This window comes from Lissotriton vulgaris, chromosome 2_2 (assembly GCF_964263255.1).
Source record: "Lissotriton vulgaris chromosome 2_2, aLisVul1.2, whole genome shotgun sequence".
Taxonomy (NCBI): Eukaryota; Metazoa; Chordata; class Amphibia; order Caudata; family Salamandridae; genus Lissotriton; species Lissotriton vulgaris.
The window spans coordinates 320,791,112-320,818,365 of record NC_141688.1 but is presented as its reverse complement, the minus strand read 5'-3'; the positions used below and the strand labels follow the sequence as shown (position 1 = coordinate 320,818,365).

The 27,254-nt window shown below is 48.5% G+C and overlaps 1 long non-coding RNA gene across 1 annotated transcript in view; it reads left to right on the top strand.

Annotated features, from left to right (window-relative positions):
- Positions 1–27,254, top strand: part of LOC147729388 (uncharacterized) — a 421,174-nt gene that overhangs the window by 382,607 nt on the left and 11,313 nt on the right. Inside the window, exon 3 of the long non-coding RNA XR_015309193.1 lies at positions 19,346–19,417. This is a non-coding gene — a long non-coding RNA (uncharacterized LOC147729388). The remainder of the gene's footprint in view (positions 1–19,345; positions 19,418–27,254) is intronic.

Below are 27,254 nucleotides of genomic sequence, written 5' to 3'. Positions count from 1 at the left end.
CTCACTACTCACTACTCTGCACTCACTACTCACTACTCAGCACTCACTACTCACTACTCTGCACTCTGCACTCACTACTCTGCACTCACTACTCTGCACTCACTACTCAGCACTCACTACTCTGCACTCACTACTCTGCACTCACTACTCTGCACTCACTACTCTGCACTCACTACTCTGCACTCTGAACTCACTACTCTGCACTCTGCACTCACTACTCTGCACTCTGCACTCACTACTCTGCACTCACTACTCACTACTCTGCACTCACTACTCACTACTCTACACTCACTACTCTGCACTCTGCACTCACTACTCTGCACTCACTACTCTGCACTCACTACTCACACTCACTACTCTGCACTCACTACTCTGCACTCACTACTCACTGCTCTGCACTCACTACTCACTACTCTGCACTCACTACTCACTACTCTGCACTCTGCACTCACTACTCTGCACTCACTACTCTGCACTCACTACTCTGCACTCACTACTCAGCACTCACTACTCTGCACTCTGCACTCACAACTCTGCACTCACTACTCTGCATTCTGCACACTCACTCTGCACTCACTACTCTGCACTCACTATTCTGCATTCTGCACACTCACTCTGCACTCACTACTCTGCACTCTGCACTCGCTACTCTGCACTCTGCACTCACTACTCTGCACTCACTATTCTGCACTTTGCACACTCTGCACTCAATACTCTGCACTCACTACTCTGCACTCACTACTCTGCACTCACTACTCTGCGCTCACTACTCTGCACTCTGCACTCACTACTCTGCACTCTGCACTCACTACTCTGCACTCGGCACTCACTACTCTGCACTCACTACTCACTACTCTACACTCACTACTCTGCACTCTGCACTCACTACTCTGCACTCACTACTCTGCACTCACTACTCTGCACTCTGCACTCACTACTCTGCACTCACTACTCTGCACTCACTACTCACACTCACTACTCTGCACTCACTACTCTGCACTCACTACTCTGCACTCACTACTCACTACTCTGCACTCACTACTCTGCACTCTGCACTCACTACTCTGCACTCACTACTCTGCACTCTGCACTCACTACTCACACTCACTACTCACACTCACTACTCTGCACTCACTACTCTGCACTCACTACTCTGCACTCACTGCTCTGCACTCACTACTCTGCACTCACTACTCTGCACTCACTACTCACTACTCAGCACTCACTACTCACTACTCTGCACTCACTACTCACTACTCTGCACTCTGCACTCACTACTCTGCACTCACTACTCTGCACTCACTACTCTGCACTCACTACTCAGCACTCACTACTCAGCACTCACTACTCTGCACTCACTACTCTGCACTCACTACTCTGCACTCTGCACTCACTACTCTGCACTCACTACTCACTACTCTGCACTCACTACTCACTACTCTGCACTCACTACTCTGCACTCTGCACTCACTACTCTGCACTCACTACTCTGCACTCACTACTCACACTCACTACTCTGCACTCACTAGTCTGCACTCACTACTCTGCACTCACTACTCACTACTCTGCACTCACTACTCTGCACTCACTACTCTGCACTCTGCACTCACTACTCTGCACTCACTACTCTGCACTCACTACTCTGCACTCACTACTCACACTCACTACTCTGCACTCACTACTCTGCACTCACTACTCTGCACTCACTACTCTGCACTCACTACTCTGCACTCACTACTCACTACTCTGCACTCACTACTCACTACTCTGCACTCACTACTCTGCACTCTGCACTCACTACTCTGCACTCACTACTCTGCACTCACTACCCTGCACTCTGCACTCACTACTCTGCACTCACTACTCTGCACTCACTACTCACTACTCTGCACTCACTACTCTGCACTCTGCACTCACTACTCTGCACCCTGCACTCACTACTCTGCACTCTGCACTCACTACTCTGCACTCTGCACTCACTACTCTGCACTCACTACTCTGCACTCACTACTCTGCACTCACTACTCTGCACTCACTACTCTGCACTCACTACTCTGCACTCTGCACTCACTACTCTGCACTCACTACTCGGAATATGAGATAGAAACTGAAAACTGTTATTACCAATAAATGTAGGGTTGGGCCACCTGTTCCCAGCATGCCTTGAAGATGCAAGGCCCGTTACATGTATTCTACTCTGTTCTTGTCCCGTTCACCCTGTCTCTGTAGAGAGCCACCCATTGGCATCATAGGATGAATGAAGCGCTTTGTCTAGGGCCAATTACTGGTATTGATTTTTCAGCTCAATCTTACTTCAGGCAGCTGCTCCACTATCTATTAATATGACGTGCAACGTGCAATCCGAGATGTGCAGTGAGCGGGAAGGACACAGCACTGTGGAGTGGAAAACAGAATACGATGGCAACTCTATCCCACAGTCCTGCAGTCACAAGCAAACACAAAGGTGTGTCTCACTACAAAAGAGCTCACAGGATGTCACAGTGATTCACTGCAGGACTGTGGCTGCAACTCTACAGCAACTGCACCAACTCAATGCCAAAGGCTGTCGCAGGAGCAAAGAAGACTAATGTAGTGCAAAGCCATACACTGCAGCTACAAAGGGTGGCAGGACCATGTCAACACTGCCCCATTGTAGCCAAAGAGGAATAGATACAGACAAAAAAAGAAAAGCACAAATTCCTCACAGTCAAAACAAGCGTATGACAGTATTTATACATAGAAGTAAGATTATAAAGACAGAGCATTACCTAACCAAGTACTGTAGTCATAGCAAACACGACCTTCCCTCACATAAATACATGGCCAAATGGATACAGCAAACCAGGAGTTTAAAGCACACGTGACCTTTCAAAGCAAACATGCTACAAAGAGACACCAAGCAACACGCTAAATCTCTCCACCAGCTCAACACTGAGAACACTTGAGAAAGAGATATCTAATTAATCCAACACAGCACGGAAATAAGACAGAATGGCTTATCCCATCTTTACATATTGCACTAGCAACTAGAACTCAACAGGCAAACAGAACAAAAGCCAGTGTCGTTGTTAGAGTGGCGTTGTGAGTCTCGTCTACATGCAAATAAGATGGACACGCTTTCATTTAGTAGCCAAATATACAATAACTCTTACTGCCCCCGGAATTCCGCCGCGGCCGCACCGGAAGTCAGGCAAGGTCGCCTGTGACGGGGGCGGAGCCGCGTCCGGACCGGAAGAGGAGGCAGGCGGAGGAAATGCGTGGAGCGGCCCGGGGCTCCTGCGAGCGTGGAGAGCCCCGGGGCCGACAACAGGACATTGCACACGTGTTGCGGGGCTCCCTTTACCAAGAGGGAGTCCCGGGATAGGAGCCGCAGCGTCAACTCTCCCTGCCGGTGCGGAGAGCGGAGTCCCCCAGATTGCCACAGTAAGTTAAAGGGGAGAGGGGGGGCCGGTGCGCGCGCGCGTGTGTGTGTGTGGGTGTGTGTGTGTGTGTGTATGAGTGGGGGGGTTCTGTATGTATGTGCGTGCGTGAGCACTTCTGTTTCTATGTATGCGCATGCGTGTGTTGTGTGGGAGCCTCGCGCAGCGCTCGTACTAATGCGCGTGCCAGTTTAGATTCGCCTGCGCGCGGCCAGGAGTGTCTCCTGGGAAGCACACTCGCTGACAAAAGATCTCGGCGGAGACGCGCTTCCGCGCGTCTTTAGCCGAGACCTAAAAAGGGGGGGGGAATCATTCGCGCAATCATTTGCCACGATGTATTACATAGCACTATCACTACTCTAATAGATAAGGGAAACTATCGCAATCTAGTTTATGGCTGGAATCAAAATGAAGTGAACATGTGAGACAGAATCCCAGCACTTTTTTTTACATGGAGCTTAATCGGATGAGAATCCTGTCTTATTCAAGTTAAAAAATGCTCTTAAAAGAGGAATGATAGTATTGATAGTGTTGATCTCAGAACTTGGATTGTGAACTCAAGATGTCTGTCACGATTATACAAGCGCAGTTCAGCCTTTCCTGGCACTTTACTGTTGTATAACATGGGTACTCGGCAAAGGATGGCATCTTCTGTTCTCTAAAGCGTTATCCTCGCTGACCAAAAGAGAAGCAACACTAATTATCAAATTCAACACAGCAGTCGATGGACTTAATGAACGTTCAGAAATGTACCATCTTTAATCTATATCACAATTACCACACACAGTTTCTGCAAGCATAGTGAGCGAGTACCAACCATCGCGAGTTAGTACAGATTTACACAATATCGCAAAGTCAGAGACCGGACAGAACAGGGCGCGTGTGGTTTTGTGTCTGCCTGTCTTTTAGCGTTGCATCCAGAAATGTTTTTTCTCAAAGTATTGGTTTTACTAACCATGGCAATATAAATACCTAAAATATTAATAATATGCAGAATAAGACACCCCCTTGCCACGCTTGCATCAAACTGGGAAACGGGAACATTAATCAGATGGTACCGAATGGGATGTCACAGCCAATGGTCCCAGCCCAGCTGGCCTCTGAGACGAGCATGCAGAATCAAATTTGAATTTGAATTTAAAATTATTTATAAAGCGCACGTTCACCAGCGGTTTCATGGTGCTGCAACTAACAGATATCTGGGCGGGGGTGGCCGAAGCTGAGTTAAAAGGAAACAGAACTGCTAATGAACTAATTAAAGGATTTAGTAAACAAATGAGCTTTGAGCTGTTTCCGGAATTGCGGATAAAGAGTTAAGGCTCTAAGCTCAAGAGGCAGGGAGTTCCAGAAGAGTGGAGCAAGGGTCGCAAATTTCGATCCTCCCCATTTCTTCCTCCGGAACCGCGGGACTGTGAGAAGGGATTGAGTGGATGAACGCAGTTCCCTAGTGGGAACGTAGGGGATGATCTCAGATGAGATAAAAGCCGGTGCCGTGCCCAGTCGTGCTTGGAAGGTGATGGAGGCAAGCTTAAACTGGACACGTGCGCGGACAGGGAGCCAATGTAGGGACTTGAGGAGGGGAGTGACGTGGTGAGACTTTGGCAATTTAAACACCAGGCGAGCAAGCGCCTTAAGCTATATGCAGGTATACTTGCATATAAGGCGTTGCCGTAATCCAGGCGGGAGATGACCATTGCCAGGGTGATCAATTTCAGAGCATCAAAAGAAAAAAAACGGGACACCTTGCGTATAGTGCGCAGTGAAAGAAAGGAAGAAGAGACCACAGAACTAACCTCGGAGTGAAGGGTGAGTTGGGAATTGAGATTAATGCCTAATGTTTTTACTGAGGTAGAGGGGACAGGTGGAGGGCCTAGGGAAGGGGGCCAAAACAAGGAAGACCAGGGGCTGGATGAGCCACCCGTCAACACCAGCTCAGTCTTGTCTGGGTTGAGTTTCAGATGGTTGTGGTTCATCCAGTCCCGGATATGAATCATGATAGATTAGAAATTAAGAACAGAGGCAGGGGAAGAAGACAGATTAAAGACAAGTTGGAGGTCATCCGCATAATTAAATACGGTGACCTCCATTTGCTGCAGTGAGAAAATAAGAGGGGCGATGTAAAGATAATAATAATAATAATAATAGGGACATTTGTAAAGCGCTGAGTTACGCTCACCGGCGTGTCCACAAAAGAGGTGAAAGGGAGGAGCCTTGGGGGACCCCGCACTGAACTTTCCGAAAGTCCGCAGAAAAATCACCCAGGCGAACCGCCTGGGTGCGGTCCCTCAGGAAGGGGGATAACCATACCAGCGCGGTGCCCCCGATCCCCGCCGCCTAGACACGGGAAAGCAAGATGGTGTGATCAACCGTGTCAAGGGCGGCTGAGAGATCGAGGAGAACCAAGGCCTGGGTCTGGTTAGTGTCCATTCCCTCCCTGAGGTTGTCGAGGACCGAAAGGACTACGGACTCCATAGAGTGTGCGGGGCGGAAACCGGCCTGGCGGGGGGCTAGAACCCCATACTTCTCCACAAAAGAGCTCAGAGCGCAGGTGACATGGCGCTCGAGCAGTTTCGCCAAGAAAGGCAGGAGAGAGATGGGGCGAAAATTGGCGGGGACTGAGGGGTCTGCGCCCGGCTTCTTCAGGATGGGAACAATAACTGCTGTTTTGAGTGGATTGGGTACCACGCCCTGAGAGAGAGAGCTATTTAGGAGGTGAAAGGGGGGGTCTGGACAAGTGGTAAAGATGTGACGGAGAATGTGGGCAGGGCAGGGGTCTAAAGGGGAGCCGGATTTGACAAGGGGAATTATGGAATTCAGGGATTCCTTGGTCAAGGAAGGGAGGGTAGTGAGTTGTCCCTTGGGGGGAGGATACTGAGGATCCACAAAAGTAGGAGAAGGGAGAGGGATGTTGGCTTTAATGGTGGCTATTTTCTGAATGAAGAAATTGTTTAGGGAGTGACAGAGTTCCTGGGAAGGGGTGGGCTTCAGAGTGGTTCTGTCGGAGAATGCCAGGTTATGCACAATCGAGAAGATTTCCCTCGATTGGTTCTCAGCTGAGAGGATTTTTGAAGAAAAATAGGTTGTTTTAGCCGCCAAGATAGCCTTTTTATATTGAGTCAGGATGTTAATGAACTCCACTCGCAGTAAGGGGCAGTAGTTTCTCCTCCAGGCCCGCTCCGCTTGACGTACCGCTAGTTTGGTGGCCTTAAGGTCTTCATTAAACCACAGGTTGGCATCCTTCTCCTGCTTTGAGGTGACCCGTTTCAGAGGGGCAATAGAGTCGCAGCCTGAGGAGAGCCACTGTTCAATGGCCGTAACCTGGGAAAGGGTGGATAGACCTTGTAGGGAGGGGTAGGAGGTGGTGAGTAAAGTGGATAAATTGTCAGGGTCTACTCGCCCCCAAGCGCGGACCCAGATGTTCTTAGGAAGTGGGCAAATGAAATCAAATGATGGTCTGACCACGTACAAGGTGAGATGGATAGGGACTCTACGGGACAGTTCAAGGACCAAATCTGGTCTAAGATATGACCCTTGACATGGGTAGGAGAGTGAATATGAGATATAAAGTTAAGAGATTGAAGGGTGTCTAAAAATTCTTTTAAGGATGGGCATTCTGCGGGGTCTGAGGGCCAAAAATTAAAATCACCCAAGAGCAAAATGGAGGAGTTATTGACTGTGATCGTGGCCAAAACATCCAGAAAATCGGGGAGAAACAATAAAGGGGATTGAGGGGGACGATAGGTAAGTATGCAAGTGGGAGGGGGCGTAATAGAAGTGGTACGGATACCCAGGTACTCCGTAGTGGCAATATCTGGCAAGGAAAGATTTTGAAAGGGGAGATCAGTTCGGGCGATGACCGCAACGCCGCCCCCAGCTCTACCATTAAGGCGATCTGCGCGTAGAGCGTAATATGGGGCTGGGAGAGTGGCCAATGGAACGGGGAGGGAGTCATCCCAAAACTATGTTTCTGTTAAAAAAAGAAGAACTGGTGCATGAAGGTCCAGCAGCACCGATAGTTCATGCGAGTGGGCTACTGCAGACCGGGTGTTTAAATAGTATACCGAGAGAGTTTTAGAGGTTCCAAGGTTAACATCACCCCCGGAGGGGTGAGGGGGAGTGTGTTGAAGGGGAGGGATGGCGGGAGAAGGGGCAGGAGACAGGCCGAGAGAAGAAATGCAGGAACAGGTAGTGGCGGGTAAAGGCCATGGGCCCTGGAAGCAGCGGAGTTGAGCGGGGGAATAGGTGATATATTGGGCAGAGTGACGTGCCCCTAGCCCCGGCCAGCCGCGGACGGGCGCAGACGGGCTTGCCTTAGGCGCGCCTTCGGCGCGCAATCGTCGCGCAATCGTCGTGCCCGCTGCGCCCGTCCGCTGCGCTTCCGGCCCATACACATCGTTTTATAGGGGCGTTTAGAGGGAGTGGAGAAAAGAAAGGGGGCGTGGCCGGCGAAGTGGGCGGAGCTAGCTCGCTCGCTGTAGATGGCGGCAGTTAAATTGGAACATGCCTTCAGTCCCGATGACCCCACAGCTCAATACAGAATAGAATGCCAAATTCTTAACAAATTCAGGATTTCTACAAAATTCTTCAGTGATTAACAATGATTTTCCACAACTTCCACCTACACTTGGAGTTTCTACTAGACTGAATCAGACACAATGACTGTGCCTTGAACAGGAGAAGGATTGCATGCTTGGTGCAGTCCTAGAGGTCACCCAGAGTGGCCCTTTTGTAGAAGAAGTAAATGGGAATCCGGCATCTCTTTTAATCAATAATTGTGCTAACCGTTACACAGTCAGACTGACAGGAGCTCCCAACCCACCCCTCTTGGGAAAGGAGTCCAAGTTGTAGGCATTTCTAATAAACAACTAATAAGCTGTCAGCAAATGTTCCCGTAAGGATTGTGTCAATGATGAATGGCCACAAACTTAAACTGTGATTAAGATCCAGTTATAATGTTATGGAATAACCTTGTGAAAAGACTTGTGTAAATTACTGTACACCGTATGGGTTTGGTATTCAAACACAATGTGAAGACTCTAAATTACATTCGGCAACTCGAGAGTTAATTTGTTTCCAGGCTTTACATAAGAGTATTTAACTCCAGATTTAAATTGCACAGCGAATCAAGAGGCTTGGAATTTTACAGGAAATAAATGAGAATTGATTGAAAGTGCAGAGCCAGCTTAAATCACGGTGAAACCGAATGCAGTGTGTCCACACTGTTGGACTTGGCCCATTTCCCCCCCCAAAAAAATTGCTTTTCACCCCCCTGTTTACGATGTCTCCCCCATGGTAAAGAACACTGTATAGGCCATGTGTGGTTTGAGATACCCTGTTTAATGTGAAAATGTCACGCAATGGTGTGTGCACTTATTACCTCCTGCCCCATTGTGTAACTGTACCCTGGTAACATGCCGTATTTAAAATGGATGCCATGGCTATGTGTTGTGCCACCTGACTGCAGTAGGTTAGCGGTCTGGTTGTTTGGTACCCAGCCACCCCTGCTTTTGGAGGGAAAGCCTTGCACTCAGGGTGCTCTACTCCTCCCCCTGAGCCAGTTAGAACTATTTCCCCTGAGAATTCCAGAAGCGTTTGGCACTGACTGGTAGGTGGGGTGAGGGGCATATAAATAAGGGGGCTGTGCCACCGTGTGCTGAGACAGAGCTGGGAGAGGAACGTGAGGGGACCTGCTGCCAGGGGATACCGCCACTTGGGCCTGTGTGCTGGACCCTGAACCGATCTAGAACCCCTCTACTGTCCCCAGGGCTAGTGGAAGCCCCACTTCAGGAGTTCAGGCTGCTGTGTAGGAGGAGGGCCACGCTACAGTGGAGGATGGTGAAAGCCTACCGCCCTGTTTTGCTGAGTCCCCACTAACTGCTGACCTGGCCCAGTAGTGCCTGCTGCTCTGTCCCCTGGCCCCTGGAGAAGTAAGGAGGGCCAGCCTCGGTCCCTGAGGCCACTGGGACCTGATGACACGCAAGCGCTGTGCCTAAAAGCGCTGGAAAGGAAGGAGCACCTTGGACTGGACCCCCCAGGAGGTGAGAAGCGTTACCCTGGGGCCCCTGGGACTTGCTGCTGGGACTGTCTGCCCCCCAAAGCACACAATTCTAAAGCACTGTGCCTAGAAGGAGCACTGTGTGCCTGCAAAGCGCTACCTTGGTCCAGGACTTTTGTAGGCTGTTGTGCCCTTGCATCATGACCATCAAAGTGCTGTATGTATAGCCTGCACTGTGCTATTTACAAACGCTACAGCGCTGGAATCTGCCACTACGGTACCTACCTAGAAGAAGCGGGTGCCTACCCCAGATAGCGCCGCCTTGGGAACTGCCCGGAATCACCGCCGCAGCCCGGGAGCAAGGAGGAGGCGGGGCCGCACTTCGGCATGATTATAAACTAAGTGGGTTCCTACCCCGCGTGAAGACGCACTGACGCAGAACTCACTGGCCGGGTCTCTGCGACCCCCGGAGCCAGGAGAGGGCCACCACGGCATCAAGGAGAGTCCACTGGGAAGGGTTCAAGCATCGCCGCTGCCCCGGGCGCCAGAGAAGACAAGCGTGTGAACGACGGACCTGCCTTGGTATTAGGAAGGCCCGGACCGGGCCTGTAAAGCTAGAGCGGCCACCTCCATGTGACGGGACGCCGGCCGTGTTATCGGCCACGCCCCCCCTGCCGCTGTGCAGCCATTGGTGGAGGCTGTAACGCCCCTGCGAGCCGCGCTGCAATTGGCAGCTGCGGGCGCACCTCCGCCCCGCTGTACTCTGATTGGTCCCTGGGCCGAGAAGGACATCAAGGGGCCCGGGACCATCAACGACCATCGGAGAGGGGGCTCCCAGGAGCGGGAGAGCCCCCCTGACACTGCCCGATCAGGCCTGCAGAGTGAAGGCCTCACAGAGGCCCCCAGCAAAGGTAACCCCCTCGGGGGTGGGCGAGAGGCTACTGGGACAACGGGGGCTGCCGAGGAGCCTCGGAGAATCAGAGAGGCAGCTGCACGACCGCCACTCCTCTCCAGGTGACTGCAGTTGGGCCAAGTATGCCCTAGTTCGCCCTGTGGTGGCCTGGAGGGCCTCGAAGGCCTAGAGTGGTGGTGGGACTAATTAGGGGCCTTAGGAACTAGGCTCCCGAACCACCCTGGTTGTCGCTGACATTGTTCAGGGTTATCAACACTGCTACCTTTAGAGAACCGGTGCCTGTAGTGACCTAAATCTATGTTCCTGTGCCTCTGCTGAATTGTCGCAAAGTTCCCCTGGTACAAGGAATGATTTATATCGGAGGTGGTCCAGGGAAGTGTTGTTTTATAGATACTGCTGAGGCCCCATGTTGTTATTGAGGCCCTGTTGAGTTGTTTTGAGGAACTCTATTCACCAGCAAGGGCTTGTCATGGCTGATGCCCATGGCTAATGGGTTTGTGCAGCTAGGCTGTGGGTGCTAAAGAGAGATCTGTGTTCTGCCTATTCCAATGTGCCGAATGTTTCCATGGCCTATGGTGAATGTCCTGTCAACAGGTTTGATTGTAGATGTCCCTGCCTAGGGTTCCCATGTTACCTTTTAAGCATAATGTGCTTTCACGCCTAATGTTTTATTTCCTGCTTTCACGCCTAGTGTTTCTCTCCCCCGCATTGATATCGCTGATATTTCATGTCATGTGATAGCGCCTTGTCTTTATTTCAGCCCTGGAAACTGACGGACTTACCTTTTTCTTGCTTTTCACATTTTCCCTGTAAATAATCCCCCTGGTATACTTTGCCCTGGCGCCCGTTGGCGCCCCATCGTGATTACTGTGTCTTACTTTTGCAGGTTGGAGACAATACATGAGTTATTCTTTTACATCCCAGCCGGTGTGGTGTCTCTTTTGTGGTGTGCCTGGGGTGTCGTCTGTGCGTATTGCTTGGATGCTTCACACATGTCCTCAGGAGTTTGGCCTGCCCGCTCTGCTCCATGCTACCCCCGTATAATTGGCAACCCCATTTCTAACACACACACTCCTCAGTACAACCATGCACGTGAAGCAGAGGAGGGAATATACCTGTCATTGCAAAGCATTCTAAAAGAAGAGATATGGAGCCCATGTAACTCTACTATCACGGGAATTAAATAAACAGGTAGCAAAAGGAGGATAGTAAAGGACCTGAGAAGAATTCATACTATTGTTGTCCCATGTTGCTATATTGTATGGTAGAACAAGCAAGATCCAATGCCAATCTCCTGCTTTAAGGTGAAGAGTCATAATTAATTATTCATTTTGTAGGTGTGTTTTATAAAATTACATTTAGTTGTGCTATGTTTTCATGAACCTTCATTGGTTATTGTCATTTTTACCTCATCATGAACCATGTCAATAATGTGTTCTCTCTTTCTAAAAACCTATAAAATGTACTGTTTTGGGATATTTGCAGCAATTGTTTTATTTTACCCTTTTCCAAAATGCAGACTACATTTCACTCCTCTTACTGATTTTGTACGTAAGAACTTTTCCTTGATTTTGAACTAAGCAGATTCTATGTCAGTTTGCTATTTGATATAGAAAAAGGTTTTCTTATTTATCAGCACACATTTGTTGTGGTGGTCTGTCTATTGACTTTACAGCTGGAGTTATATCTGAGTCTGGCTTTTGATATCATTTAGAGGTTAACATTATGTGATCCTTATGCAAATATTTGTGAAATTGCAAAAGTAAGACACAGTAATCACGATGGGGCGCCAACGGGCACCAGGGCAAAGTATACCAGGGGGATTATTTACAGGGAAAATGTGAAAAGCAAGAAAAAGGTAAGTCCGTCAGTTTCCAGGGCTGAAATAAAGACAAGGCGCTATCACATGACATGAAATATCAGCAATATCAATGTGGGGGAGAGAAACACTAGGCGTGAAAGCAGGAAATAAAACATTAGGCGTGAAAGCATTTCATGAATCCTTCAGCTCTATCACAAGAGATTCCTCCATCGCAGGATCTCTGTAACGCGATATCTGATTACTTTGATAACAAGATCCTGGCTATCGCGAAGACCTTTCCATCAGGAGCAACTGCGACAATTTATTTATTTATTTATTATGCAATTTGTATCGCGCAAACTAAACCCGAAGGTGTCAAGGCGCCTATCAAAAAAGATCAGAACTTGCAGAGCACCACTACAGGTATGCGCGTACAAAGAGGTGGGTCTTTAGGGGCAGATCTAAAAGCTTGGAGAGTGGGGAGAGACCTTACTTCAAGAGGGAGAGCATTCCACCATTTTGGGGCCAGATTGGAAAAAGCCTTACCCCCCCATCTAGTCTTCCGGACACGAGGGACAGAAAGAAGAAGTCTGTTTGAGGAACGGAGGTTCCTGCCAGGGTTGTAGTGGGACAGAATAGATCCAATGCCAGTAGGGCTGGTTTTAGCTAAGGCCTTATAGACCATACACATGGACTTAAAAAGGATACGGTCCACAACGGGAAGCCAATGAAGCTGCTTCCGGGCATCGGTGGCAGAGGCACGTTGTGGTAGATCGAGAACAAATCTGGCTGCTGCGTTCTGGACCACCTGCAGGCGCTGTAGCTGACTTTTATTCAGTCCAGCATACAGCGCATTGCAATAATCCAGACGAGAGCCCAGGAGGGCAACGGCCAATTGCTTTCTTGCCTGAAGGGAAAGATAGTGCCTGATTTTCCTTAGTATATGGATGATCCCCTAGCAGGTCGATACAGTCCTGTTGACCTGTTGGCACATGCTAAGGGTAGGATCGATCATAACCCCCAGATTTTTGGCTGAGGAGGTAGGATCGGGGCAGGCACCCAATGAATCCGGCCACCACTCAGCTGACCAGATCTCTTCCTTTCCTCCAAACACCATCACCTCAGTCTTCTCCCCGTTCAGTTTCAATGAATTGTGGATCATCCATTGGCCGACTGCCTCCATGCAAGATCTAAAGTTGGCGGCAGTCGACGTAACTGACTGGGAGAGAGAGACGAGGATCTGGGTGTCATCCGCGTATGAGACTATCTCCATCCCAAAAGATCTAATAAGTCTGGCAAGGGGGGTCACATAGATGTTAAAAAGGGTAGGACTAAGCGCTGACCCTTGAGGGACCCCACATTGCACAGACAGGGATGGAGATAGAAACGGACCCAGCATCACCCTTTGCTCTCTATGATCGAGAAAAGAGGAAAGGAGTTCCAGGGCCGCCCCCCGGACCACAATCTCCCTCAGTCGAGATGTTAGTACCGAGGGAGATAGGGTATCGAAGGCAGCCGTGAGGTCTAAAAGGATCAGGAGGGAGGTCTGTCCCCCATCAACCCGTGTGCGGATGTTATCAAGCACTATGGTGAGGGCAGACTCGGTGCTATGTTCCCTCCTGAATCCGTGCTGGGAAAGATCCAAACAGACCGAACTCTCCACGAATGCAGCAAGATGTTTATTTAGATGGGCTTCTAACATCTTCGTGGGAGCCGGGAGCAGTGAGATGGGGCGAAAGTTTTTTAATACCCCAGGGTCAAGAGAGGGCTTCTTGAGCAGAGGTTTTACCACAGCATTTTTCCATTGCTGGGGAAAAATGCCCTCCTTCATCACCCTATTCATGATGTCAACCAAAGGGGGAAGGAGGGATTTTCTACACTGCTTAAGGATCTTTAGCGGACAGACATCTATCGGAGAGCCAGATTTAGTTTTGTTGAGCAGGATCTCGAGATCCTGGCAAGAGAGAGGGGGAAAGGATTCCAGACCCACGAGCCGAGGTAGTTCTACACAATTAGGCTCTAAGACAGCGGGCACCGGAGGTACAGCGGTAGAGGATCTTTGTGACTCCAAGGCAGTGTAAATGTCCGAAATTTTGGACTGAAAGAAGGAGACTATCTTGTTGCAAAGCTCCTGAGATGCGACCACAGGGTCTGGGATCTGGAGAGAAGTAAGAGAATCAACAATCCTGAAGAGCTCTCTAGGAGACGAAAGTGAGGATGTGAGGGCCGTAAAGTATTCTTGTTTGGTCTTAATCACTTCCAGCTTGTATCTTTTTAACAGGATCTTATGAGCTTCTCTATCCTTGGGGTCCCAGCTAGAGTGCCATAGGCGCTCCTGTCTCCTTACTTCTTGTCTAAGGAGCCTTAGTTGTTCTGAGACGATGGATGTTGAAGAGATAGTGGAGACGATATCTTCCCCCTGCTTTGATGATTTCGCCCCAGTATCCTTGGAGGAAACTGCTAAAGCGATTTTAGCCAGGAAATCGGGATCTCCTTTCGATCCCTGTCCCCCTCCGGTGTTGCATCTTTTAATAGAGATGGTTAATCCAATGATCAACAGGATTATTAATTCCTCTCTAACTACGGCAAGTATCCCTAATGATTGGAAACTTGCAGCTGTTAAGCCTCTCCAAAAAAAGGCCCTTGCCGATCCTACTACCCTCTCAAACCTGCGCCCAATTTCCTTGGTACCCATTCTATTCAAACTGACTGAAAAGTTTGTCAATAGTCAACTGACCAACTTTTTGGAGAAGAATAACGTTCTCCATCCTAATCAGTCAGGATTCCGGTCAGAACATTCTACCGAATCAGCCTTACTCTTCACCGCAGAAACATTAAGGGCAGCAACGGATCAAGGAAAGAAGGCTGTCCTTATCCTACTTGACCTGTCGGCAGCCTTCGATACGGTTTCACATTAAAACATCTTAGTGGACCGGTTGGCTGCCGCAGGGGTAGGAGGCCAGGTTCTGGCCTGGTGTAGGAACTTCCTTACCAACAGACGCCAAGTAACAGTGCTAGGCCCATATCAGTCTGAGGCCAAAGACGTCAGTTCAGGGGTTCCTCAGGGCTCTAGCTTGAGCCCTGTTCTTTTTAACCTATATATGGTACCCCTGATGAAACTGATCGCGTCATTCAAGATCAGTTCCATTTCATACGCTGACGACACCCAACTTATATTGGTGTTGGATAGGGAGCGGCCAGGTGCCGAGGAAGATCTTAAGGACTGTCTTGCAGCAACTTTTAAATGGATGACGAACAACCATTTAAAGTGCAACGCCGGAAAAACCGAAATTCTACCCATAGGGAATCACAATCTTTTTTCCCCAACAATGTGCTGGCCAGTGGAAGCCGAAGTGCCCCCCAATACAATTGCATCTGCCCGCAATCTGGGCATCAAATTCGACAACGAGCTATCTTTCAAACCCCAGGCTGTAGCAGTAGCAGGCATGTGCTTTCAGATCATAAAAGCACTAAGGAAGCTTTTCGATCTACTCCCACTATCGGCGAGGAAAACAGTCGCAGTGGCCTTAATAAGTTCTAGGCTGGACTATTGTAATGGACTATACGTTGGAGCTAATAAAACTGTTCTCCACAAATTACAAATGGTCCAAAATGCGGCAGCCCGCCTGCGTCTGCCCCGTAAGTCATCAGCCTCAGCGGCACTAAACACCCTCCATTGGCTGCCAATAGGTAAAAGAATCTTGTTTAAACTTCTTCTAATCACTTTTAGGGCATTTCACCAACGAGGCCCAACCTATTTATGTAACGGGTTTAAAAGATATCATCCAACGCGTTGTCTGAGATCCGCAAGCCAGAACCTACTTACTCCCCCTCATTTCAAGCTGGCCACAAAGGGTGGCAAATCCCTTTTTGTACTGGGTACTAATGCCTGGAACAAGCTTCCTCTTTTTTTGCGGTCATTTTCTCAAGAAGCCCCTTTCAGGAAGGCATTAAAAACTTGGATTTTCTCTCTGCCTGACGCCACTTGTAAGACCTTGGTGTAATGTTTGTGTAGAATTTAGGACACCCCTTTTCCTTCCAACTCTTCCATCTGAGTTGTGTGAGCGCCAAGATACTCCTTGGAGTGAAAGCAGCGCGGTAGAAATGTCCTTTACATTACATTACATTACATTACATTACATTACATATTATGATGATTATTTCTCTGACTAAGTAACCATTATTTTAAATCTTTAATATGACCTTACTGCTTGCTGTAACTCCAAAGCTAAATGCAAGTGCCTCTACCAAGGGAACGGTCCTTTAAAGGCAGTAATGCCTGCTACGGCTGACTATAAAGTCATTACACTGTTTGCCCCATGAGGGCAGAATGTGTTAATTAATTAAACAAATGTGTTCCAGAGACCGAGGGGGTTGAAACACCTACGGTACTCTGAAACCTTTGTTTCACTGTTCTTGCTGTGAATGTTAAACAGTTAACAGTCGCATGCAGGACCACAGGGGTTAATTGTTGAACAGTCACAGCAAAAGCTGTTAAAGGAGGCTGAAGTCAGACCTGGTTCTGCCTGGGCTCGGCTAAACTGCTTTTCATCATTCAGTTGAGCCGGGGAGATGCAGGAGATGATCAGAACCCCCCTCTTCCTGCGAGCTACGGGAGGAGGAAGGGGGGAGGCTCCTGAGTGCCCTGCTGCAGGATCCATCTTCTGCCTTCTCCTGCCCAATCCATATATTTCAGCGAGGCAGAGGCTGTGTATTAGGACATTGTAATGTTGAGAGCAGCGGGCCTAGATCAGGTTGTATAGGCTGCTGCTGCTCCGTTGTCTCCAATGGCGGTCTAAACATTTCAATGTTCAAAGCTTTGTCTCGTGAAGGGTTTATTGATACTGGCCCTCCGCATCATCCCTTCAGATAAGTTATAGATAAAAAGAACCAACACATTGATGCTTTGTTGCTTCCATTGCTCAGCATTCAAACTCTGCATCAGCTTGAACTTGAAGTACTGTTGCTCCGAGAGCATGGTTTGGACAGAATTATGTACAAGGACATTAACATACCTTTGCAAACCAGATTGTTTTGATTTGCAAGTTTCATGATCTGTAAATGGAAAGATGGGGGTTATGAAGAAGTCAAGTCAAGTCAAGTCAGAGGATTTGTATAGCGCACTACATACCCAGGGGGTCTCAAGGCGCTTAAGAAGGGGTGGGGAGTTACTTGTCAAATATCCACGTTTTAAGTTGCTTTCTGAATGCTAGGTGGTTCTGGGTAAGGCGAAGGTAAGTGGGAAGAGAGTTCCAGGTTTTAGCTGCCAGGTAGGAGAAGGATCTACCTCCCATGGTGGTCTTGTTGATGCGAGGTACAGTGGCAAGGGCTTGGTTGGAAGATCGAAGCTGGCGGGAGGGGGTGTAGAAGGACAGTCGTGTGTTGAGGCATTCTGGTCCGATTTCGTAGAGTGCTTTGTGTGCGTGGGTTAGGAGCCGGAAAGTGATCCTCTTGTTGACGGGAAGCCAGTGGAGGTTTTTCAGGTGACCAGAGATATGTTCTTTACGCGGGATGTCTAATATGAGCCTGGCAGAGGCGTTTTGGATTCGTTGGAGTTTTTTCTGGAGTTTAGCGGTAGTCCCGGCGTATAGGGTGTTTCCGTAGTCCAGGCGGCTCGTGACCAGTGCGTGGGTGATCGTTTTCCTAGTTTCGGTGGGGATCCAACGAAATGTTTTTTTGAGCATGCGAAGAATGTTGAAGCAGGATGAGGAGACGGCGTTGACTTGTCTGTTCATTGAAAGTGAGGAATCCAGGATGACGCCCAGGTTCCGTGCGTGGTCTGTCGGGATGGGTGCTTTTCCAAGGGCTTCTGGCCACCAAGAGTCGTCCCATGCGGAGGGGGAGGAACCTAAGATGAGGACTTCTGTTTTATCAGAGTTCAGTTTCAGACGGCTGTGTTTCATCCATTCGGCTACTTCTTTCATTCCTTCATGTAGGTTGGTTTTGGCGGTGCTAGGGTCATTGGTGAGTGATAGGATCAGTTGAGTGTCATCCGCGTAGGAGATGATGTTTAGGTTGTGTTGGCGGGCGATGGCCGCGAGGGGGCTCATGTATACGTTGAAAAGGGTGGGGCTGAGTGAAGATCCTTGTGGTACGCCGCAGATGACTTCAGTGGCCACTGACTTGAATGGTGGGAGGCGGACTTTCTGGGTTCTTCCGGTGAGGAACGAGGTGATCCATTCCAGTGCTTTTCCTTGGATTCCGATGTTTCTGAGTCGCTGTAGAAGGGTGCTATGGCAGACTGTGTCGAAGGCTGCGGAGAGGTCGAGGAGGATGAGGGCGACTGTGTCTCCATTGTCCAATAGGGTTTGAATGTCGTCTGTTGCTGCGATGAGGGCGGTCTCAGTGCTGTGTTTTGCTCGGAAGCCGGACTGTGAGGAGTCGAGGGATTTGTTGGCTTCGAGGAAGGCGGCGAGCTGGTTGTTGACAGCTTTCTCGATGACTTTGGCCGGGAATGGAAGGAGCGAGATGGGGCGGTAGTTTTTGAGTTCGGTGGGGTCCGCTGTGGGTTTCTTCAGGAGGGCGCAGAGTTCAGCGTGTTTCCAGCTTTCCGGAAAGGTGGCAGATTTGAAGGAGCAGTTGATGACGTCTCGGAGGTGCGGTGCTATGATGGAGTCTGCTTTGTTGAAGATGTGGTGAGGGCATGGGTCTGTGGGGGAACCTGAGTGGATGGAGTTCATCAGGCGGATGGTATCCTCAGTGGAGATTGAGTTCCAGTCATTAAGGATGTTTGAGGGGGGTGAAGGTCCAGCAGATGGTTGGGTGGGTTGGTCTCCGGGTTGGTTGTCGAAGCTGTTGTGGATGTCTGCAATTTTGTTGTGGAAGAATGAAGCTAGGGAGTCGCAAAGGGCTTGAGAGGGGGTGATGTCGTTAGAGTTGGCCGAGGGATTGGTAAATTCCTTGACAATGTTGAAAAGTTCCTTGCTGTTGTGGGCGTTGTTATCTAGTCGTTCCTTGAAGGCGGTTTTCTTGGCCTTTCGGATCAGTTGATGGTGTATGCGGGTGGCGTTTTTGAAGGCGTCCTTGGTGACCTTTTCCAGCAAAGGATCATGGCTCTTGAACCAAACATTTTATTTATTCATAACCAGAGTTGCTTCACAATGGCATCCAGACAACAAGAGACTCTTTTGTTTTGTAAGTTCAGGATGGTTATTTGTAAAATGTGATGAAGTGTGATAGCCGTCTGATGCAAAACCATTTCTTTACTTACTTTCAAGATATTCTTGGATGAGCAGGCAGTGCAGCGTGGCTGCCACCCTCGGAAGAACAAAATATAATATAACTGTCAGGTAAGGATTCCTATAACTCTAAGCTTCCTTTTCCCCTGTTTCCTCTTTCTCTATTCCCTCTCTTGATCTCTGTTGTTTTTGTCTCTTCAGCTTCAACATTTGACTCCCTCTATGCACTATTCTTGTTGTTATCAAACTTCTGATAATCACCTGATGGATCCACATTCCTTCTGTTCACATTATTTTCAACTTTTGAGCTGTTTTAATTAAGCAGACCCCATTGCTTACATTGCCGCTTCAACACGCTGTACTCCGCGCAGCAGAATACGTGCTGACGCGGGGAGAACAGGCTGAGCAGGCGCCATATTGGAGGTAGGAAGGGTGGCAGTCCAGTAGCTGCACGCCTCCCGCCCTCCCAGACTACTAAATCACCGCAACAGCGCATGCGCGCTGACTTATTTGCTAGTCTTAATACCCCTGAGGCGGAAGCCGAGGGCTCTGTATTGTAGCGTTTTTAAAAAGTGTGCCTTATTCTTCTGTTCACATTATTTTCAACTTTTGAGCTGTTTTAATTAAGCAGACCCCATTGCTTACATTGCCACTTCAACACGCTGTACTCCGCGCAGCAGAATACGTGCTGACGTGGGGAGAACAGGCTGAGCAGGCGCCATATTGGAGGTAGGAAGGGTGGCGGTCCAGTAGCTGGACGCCTCCCACCCTCCTCAGCACTGGATAAAAATGGACGGCCTCCTCGTCCGCGCAGCGGGCGGGCGCAGAGGGCGCGCCGGAGGCGCGCCAGAGGCAAGCCCGTCTGCGCCCGTCCGCGCCGGACCTGCGCCTAGCGCCATACCCCCTGTGTCATTTAATACAGAAAGGATCACATACACCTCAGCTGAAATGCTGAAGTGGAACCCAAGACACATGGTGACCTGCTTCCATCATAATCCTGAAGATCTTATAGACCGAACCGAAATTGGTTGTGGGGATTGTAAGTCTTCCTTTCCGCTTATCAAGAATAAGGTCAACTTCTCTGATGCCTGCACTACCAAGCAAAACATCACAACTATCTCCCTTATTAATGCCCGTTCTTTGGCTAGGCATAGGCAGGAGATTGCGGATCTAATTGTGGACCAAAAAATAGAAGTCCTTTTCATAACCGAAACGTGGATGGATGAAACATCTGAGCCTGATTTACAGGTAGCAGTACCACAAGGCTTTGCGGTATATCGGCTGGACAGACAGGGAGGAAAAAGAGGAGGGGGCCTGGCAATCATTGCCCGGAAGATCTTCCCGGTCAGAATCTCTCCTATACCGTCGCCAGCATGTGAGGCGTTACATTTCGCTATCAATCTGACCCCATCATATAATCTCAAAGGAGTGCTTATTTACAGACCGCCAGGTCCTCGTTCGGAGTTTCTATCCTCCTTTACGTCCTGGATGGAACCATTAGCTATTGATGACTCCTTCATGGCACTGGGAGATTTAAACTTCCATTTAGACAAGACGGAGGAGTCGGAAACTCAATCTTTAATAGCAGAATGTGAGACGTTAGGTTTAAACCAGTACATAAATGCACCAACTCATGATGCTGGACATATTTTAGATGGCATCTTTTCCAACATCAATGAACTGGTGATAACCGACATATTGCCCCTTACATGGACCGATCACCATGCCATTCTGTGTCAAATTCCGATCAATCGGATCAACACTCCTAAACGGACCCCTCCTTTACAGGAAAAGTTTAGAGTATGGAAGGACATCGATTTCGAAACCTTCAGAATGTCCCTGTCCAAGTCCCGTCCAGATATTCAGCCAGACCCTAACGCAGCAGTAGGTCAGTTTCTTAATTGGGTAGGCAATGCGGTGGAAGCACATGCTCCACTAAAATCCATCTCTAAAAACAGGAAAGTGCCTTCAGCCCCATGGTACTCAGAAACCCTTAGAAAGCAAAAGCAGATCTGTAGGAATCAGGAAAGAATCTGGCGAAAGACCTATGACAATGTAAGCAAGTCCAGGTATAAGGACACAGTAGCCATCTATAAAAAAATGATTCAGGAGGAAAAAAAGAAATATTTCGAACAGCAAATAGAAAATTCCAAAAATTCTAGTCGACAACTGTTTGAGGTAGTTAAGACACTGGCTGGGAAATCGGTAGACATGAGTCCTCCCCAATCACAGGATTTCTGTAATGAGCTGGCTGGCTTTTTCTTCTCAAAAGTAAATGACATCTATTCTGAATTTTCAGTAACTAAAACTGATACAAATATGGAACCTAAACAACTAAGCAAAGCTCTCAATTGCTCATTTTCCAAATTCGAGGAGGTATCGAAAGAGGAGATAATAGATCTTATGAGGCAGATAAAAACAGGCTCAGCCTTAGATCCCTGCCCCCAAAAATTTTCACCCCTGTAATTGACTTGGTTAGCGAAGTTATCACTCAAATCTGCAATGCCATGTTCCATTCAGGGGTCTTCCCAGACAAATTAAAAAACACCTTATTGAAACCCCTCCTTAAAAAGATCCGTCTGGATAAAACCATTAAAAAAAATTATAGATCTATTGCCAGTCTGCCTTTCCTGGCCAAAGTAGTGGAGAAAGCCATGAATAAACAACTATCAGAATACATCGAACGAAACAGCCTTCTTGATGATTCTCAGTTTGGGTTCCGGAAACTGCATGGAACAGAGACTGCACTCATAAAGGCTGCCGATGATATCAGGACCATCAGGGACCAGGGAGGAACAGCGGTGCTGGTCCTGTTGGATCTTTCTGCGGCCTTCGACACGGTCAATCACTCCATCTTAATTGACTGTGTCGAAGAAATGGGCATCCACTCAAGGGCCAAGGATCTACTGTCTTCTTTTTTGTCTAAGAGAACACAAGCAGTGACATTGGGATCATTTCAATCCGTTGATCTCGCCCTCCCATGTGGCGTTCCGCAAGGCTCATCCCTAAGTCCGACACTTTTTAACATCTATGTGTCGGACTTAGCTAGGGTTATCAAATACTACCGGATGAGCCTGACCTCAGACGCTGATGATACCCAGTTGGTGATTGCCATTAAGAATGATGGCGAGGAAGTATCAGCTCGGTTTCAGGAAGGCATGTTGGCAATCAAGGAATGGATGGCGGAGAACTGTCTAAGACTTAACTCAGAGAAAACTGAGGTAATGATTTTTGGAAAGTTATCTCCACAGTGGTCTTCCACTTGGTGGCCTACTCCACTCGAAGCCCCCCCAGAACCTGTGCAGAAGGTTAGGAACCTAGGAATCATTTTTGATGATAAGCTCAATTTTTCCAGCCAAGCCAATCAGGTAGCTTCATCAGCCTTTTACAAGCTTAGGCTCCTCAAAAAAATCCTACCCTATCTTCCAGATAACGCAAGAAAAACAGTGGTGAGCTCCTTGGTACTTTCTTCTTTGGACTATTGCAATGGATTATTTGCAAATGCGCAGGTACGGGTGGTAGCCAAGCTGCAGCTTATCCAAAATGCTGCAGCAAGGTTACTATCCGGCACTCCTAAATTTCATTCCATCAAGGAAGTAATCAAGAACTACCACTGGCTAACGGTGAGAAATCGCATCAGATTTAAAACCTTGTGCCTCACCTTTAAAGCTCTTAACGGTCATGGCCCGGCGTTTCTCAAACAGAAGCTTCTCTACTATCAACCTAACAGATCACTAAGATCTGAACAGATGCATCTACTGGCAGTGGCGCGTACCAGGACGGTCACATGGGGTGATAGATGCTTCACTAACACCACGGCCAGACTCTGGAATACTCTTCCAAAGGCAATTAAATCTTCACCCTCACTACTTCAGTTCAGGAAACTGCTGAAAACCTGGTTGTTCGACCAATAATAGTCCATGGTATCATTTCCGAAGGTAGATAACGCTTAATCAGAGATCTTTAGCAGAGTCACAGCGCCAAGACACCCACGGGTATATGTTGCGCTTTATAAATTTTTAAAATAAATACATGTTGGGAGTGTAGTGCAGGTACAATTCTTTTTAGGTCAGTTTTGCCCAGCAGTTCTTTTACAATTGGCACATTTGTCTCCTCTTCCAGACCACATGATACCATCCTCCCTCTGTCTGTCTGTCTTTTAGCGTCTTTTTTCTCTGGATCTGACTTCCATCTCTTTGCGTCCTCCCATCCTGCCCTTTTCTGTCCTGTCTACTACAAGCAAAATGAGACTGAAGTCGGATGGATGCACAGCTCTTTGTTTTAGAAGTTGAATATGCAGTGTTAGGTGATGTTAATTTCTGTTTTGAGGTGCTCCGCAAGGTGACGTCGAGGGTCCAAACGGCGTCAAACACAATACTCAAAAAGTGAGGCTAGAGGGTCTCTAGTCTCATCCCTTGCCGGCACACATATAGTTGTCTTTCCTAAGTAACAAAAGACTTCCACTCTATGTATATTTGTTTATAGTTCTTTATATTTCATTGTAGTTTGAACTCCAGTTTTTCAGAATTGTATCTTATATCTTCAAGATCATTATGAAATACATTTATTTCAGGCAATGTCTTTATGGTATGTCGAATGCATTTCGGGCATTTACATCATGCCCTTCATCAGGGAATCGACACTACAAACAATAAGGTAAACTGCCATTAGTATGGCTCTTGACTGTGTAAACAGATATATGAATTAAATAAACATTCCAATAAATGTGGTCTTCTGAGTTATTATCAAAAACTGTGATCATGCAGTTAAAAAATATACAATCATGCGTGGTGCTAGATTGCCCGGGATGTGTGGGGACTGGTGGGGGTGTTTGAACACAATGGTGAATGTAGGCGAAATCGGCGTATCACTTACGTGCCTGCTTGCTAAGGTTACTAAGAATCTGTGGAGAGATTCAAAAAATCGGTCAGCGCGTGTTTACTGAGGGCTTCAGCAAAGCGCGTAAGGATTAAGATCTGGTCTGCTGTTCGTTTACGGGAACGCCGGCATAGGATGCTTGCCGCGTTTACATATTATGAACTTAGCCGATCACGTGACGCGTCACGTGTGTGGGAAATGAAAAAAAGACTATGGGAGTCAGGGTTTGGTAAAAATATAAGGAAACATTTTCATGCAATGGTATGAAAATCAACACATCTTATCCAAAACAACATGGACCAACAACCTAAGGATGATAATTCGATATATAGATGATTTCTTCATCATCTGGACAGATACTGAGGAGACACTGAGAATGGAACTCACAAAATTTAATGCCATAGACCCACGTATCCAACTAACTTGGGAAATATCAGATTTCTCAGTGAACTTCTTGGACGTAAGAATATCAGTAACACCACAAGGGTTCATAACAGACCTATATGTCAAACCCACAGACAGAAACAATATGCTCTTATATTCCAGCTTTCATGAACCGAATTTGATCAGGAACTTACCATTCTCACAAATGGCCAGAGTCAAAAGGATTACCTCTGACGAAACTACACTCAACACCAGACTCAATGAGATGACCAACAAATTCACGAATAGAGGATACCCGCAAACTCTAGTTGAGAACACCAAAGCGAGGATTCATAACATGGATAGAACCAAACTCCTAACACCCAAAGCAAGATCGGACCAAACACGGACTGTGGTGGTTTCTAAATATTCAACAGCCAGCAAAAAATACAAACAAATCATTCTAAAGCATTGGCCAATATTGAACATTGAACCTGATTTCAAACAGTCATTTAGCCAACCACCTTTATTCGCTTTCACTAGGGCAAAGAACCTGGGAGAAATGTTACAGAACAAACCCATATATATACTCTGGAACCAAACCCTGCCTTAATTGCGGAAACTGCAATAGCATAATTAGAGGATATATCATACACCATCCCTGTAGGAAGGGGGAGGCTCTAGTTGGCGCAGTGCAACACTAGCGACAAGCAGGGACTCTCTCTTCCTCGTCAGGGCTGAGGGTTACCTTCCAGACAACCTCTGCTTACCCTCTAGGTAGTGTGGCTTAAGCAGTCGTAGGCTAATCTTTGGGGCACATAGGGTTAAACACTTGCAACAGTACACCTTTACAACCAACCCACCACACAACGAGACCAGACTGTATTCTGTAAAAATATATATCTTTATATAGATTTTAAGCAGGCTTGCGAATACAGTCAATATACTTTATGAAAACGGTTGCAGGTTACTCAATTCGGGTTACCACAGTTCTTATGCAGTTCTCTTGAGGCCCGTAGGCCGGTGTTACTCAAAGTTCTTGTGGAGCCGGCGGCTTCCAGGGGATCTGTCCCACGTCGCGTTGCCTTCCCGGGCTCGCTGATCGTTGCGGCTCTTCAGCCGAGCAGGTCACTGGTCATCCGGGGCAGCGGTGTTCTGTGGCGGCAGGGTCCTCTCCTCGTCGTCCGCTCCGACCCTGGAGGTGGCGGCTGTGCGGTGGTGACAAGTGGCAGTACGGTCCCAAGTGCAGGACGTACCCAGCCAAATGTCGGTGCAGCTGTGGGCTCACAGCCGGGCTGTCGGGCAGACTACCGACCTTGCGGATTCTCGTAGGGCAACTGTCCGTCTTTGCAGGTGAGTGGCTGCTCGTTATGCAGTCACCTCGGGAGCTCGGACCGGACGGGTCCTCCTTTGCTTTGCTCTCGGGCTCCCGGTGCAGTTGCGGTCACGGTGTTCGGGCCAGCGGCGGCTGGTCCTTACTTTGCTTCCGCTGTTGCTTTGGGCCCCGGTCACGGTGGTCGGGAGGTCGTTGCCTTGGAGGAGATTCCTCCGTCGGTGCTGCGGCGATGGCCAGCACCCGCAGTCGCTTTCTTCCAAGGGGGTAGCGTCCACTGGTCCTGGGACGCTGGTCAGGGGGCAAGTTCAGTTGCAAGCCCTTGGAGATCTCTTTAGCAGAGTTTGGCACAAGTAGAGCAAAAGTCTTTTCGTAGTCTTTTTGTCTTCCTCTCCTTCAGCAGCAAGGCACCAGACACAGGCAAGAGTCAGCACCCTTCCTTGTCTCTCACGGTCCTTCTCGTAGGGCAGAGTCCTTCTGTGGCCCAAACCGGATCTAATTTTCAAGGAGCAGGGCTCCTTCTCTTATAGGCCAATTCTTTTGTTCTCGCAGGCCAGGGGGGCCTTTGCATAGCCACTCTCAGTTCTAGAGTACCCCGGCGGGTGTACTCCGGCTTCTGCTTTCAGTGTGAGGGGCAGGCGCATCAGACGCCCCACAGGAGGTGGAGCCAGCATTGTCCGGACAGGGGTGGCCAGAGTACCTTGTTGATGGGGGCTTCGCCCTTCCGGGGCCAGGTGCCGGCAGAGTCATCCGCCGCTCCCCAGGAGGGTGGAGCCAGCATTGTGGTGGCCGAGCACAGTGACAGTTCGAGTCAAGAGGCACTCCTACCTCCCACTAAGGTGTAATCTGCGCATTCACCACCTGTCATCCCTCCAGCCCTGTCACTCACACATCCCAGACAGTCAGATACACATACCAGCAGAGGCGGCTGAAATGGTTAAGCAAGCAAAGGCTAACTTTCTAAAAGTAGCATTTGCAAACCCAGGATATTAAAATAAACTTGACTACAAGAAATATCTTATCATCCTGAGTTCAGGCATACTAAACATGACTCGCTACCATGCTCCTTGAGCCTGCGGGGATTATAGGGTGTAACAATCCTCGCAGCTCAGTCTGGCCTAATGGATCAGGTAGCCTTCAATAGTGAAATACGGTCTTCGTTGTAAGTCACTACTAGGACATGCCACGCACATCAGGGCTTGTCCTACCTTGCACCTACAACGCACCCTGCCCGCAGGCCTACCATAGGGGTGACTAATATGTAGTCAAGGGAAGGGTCGGTGCTGGCAAGTGAGGACACTTGCCCAGCTAGCGTGACAGTACGAGACCGCACGCGGGTTCTGCGGTCGCAGTTCCCAGACACATCTTTACGGC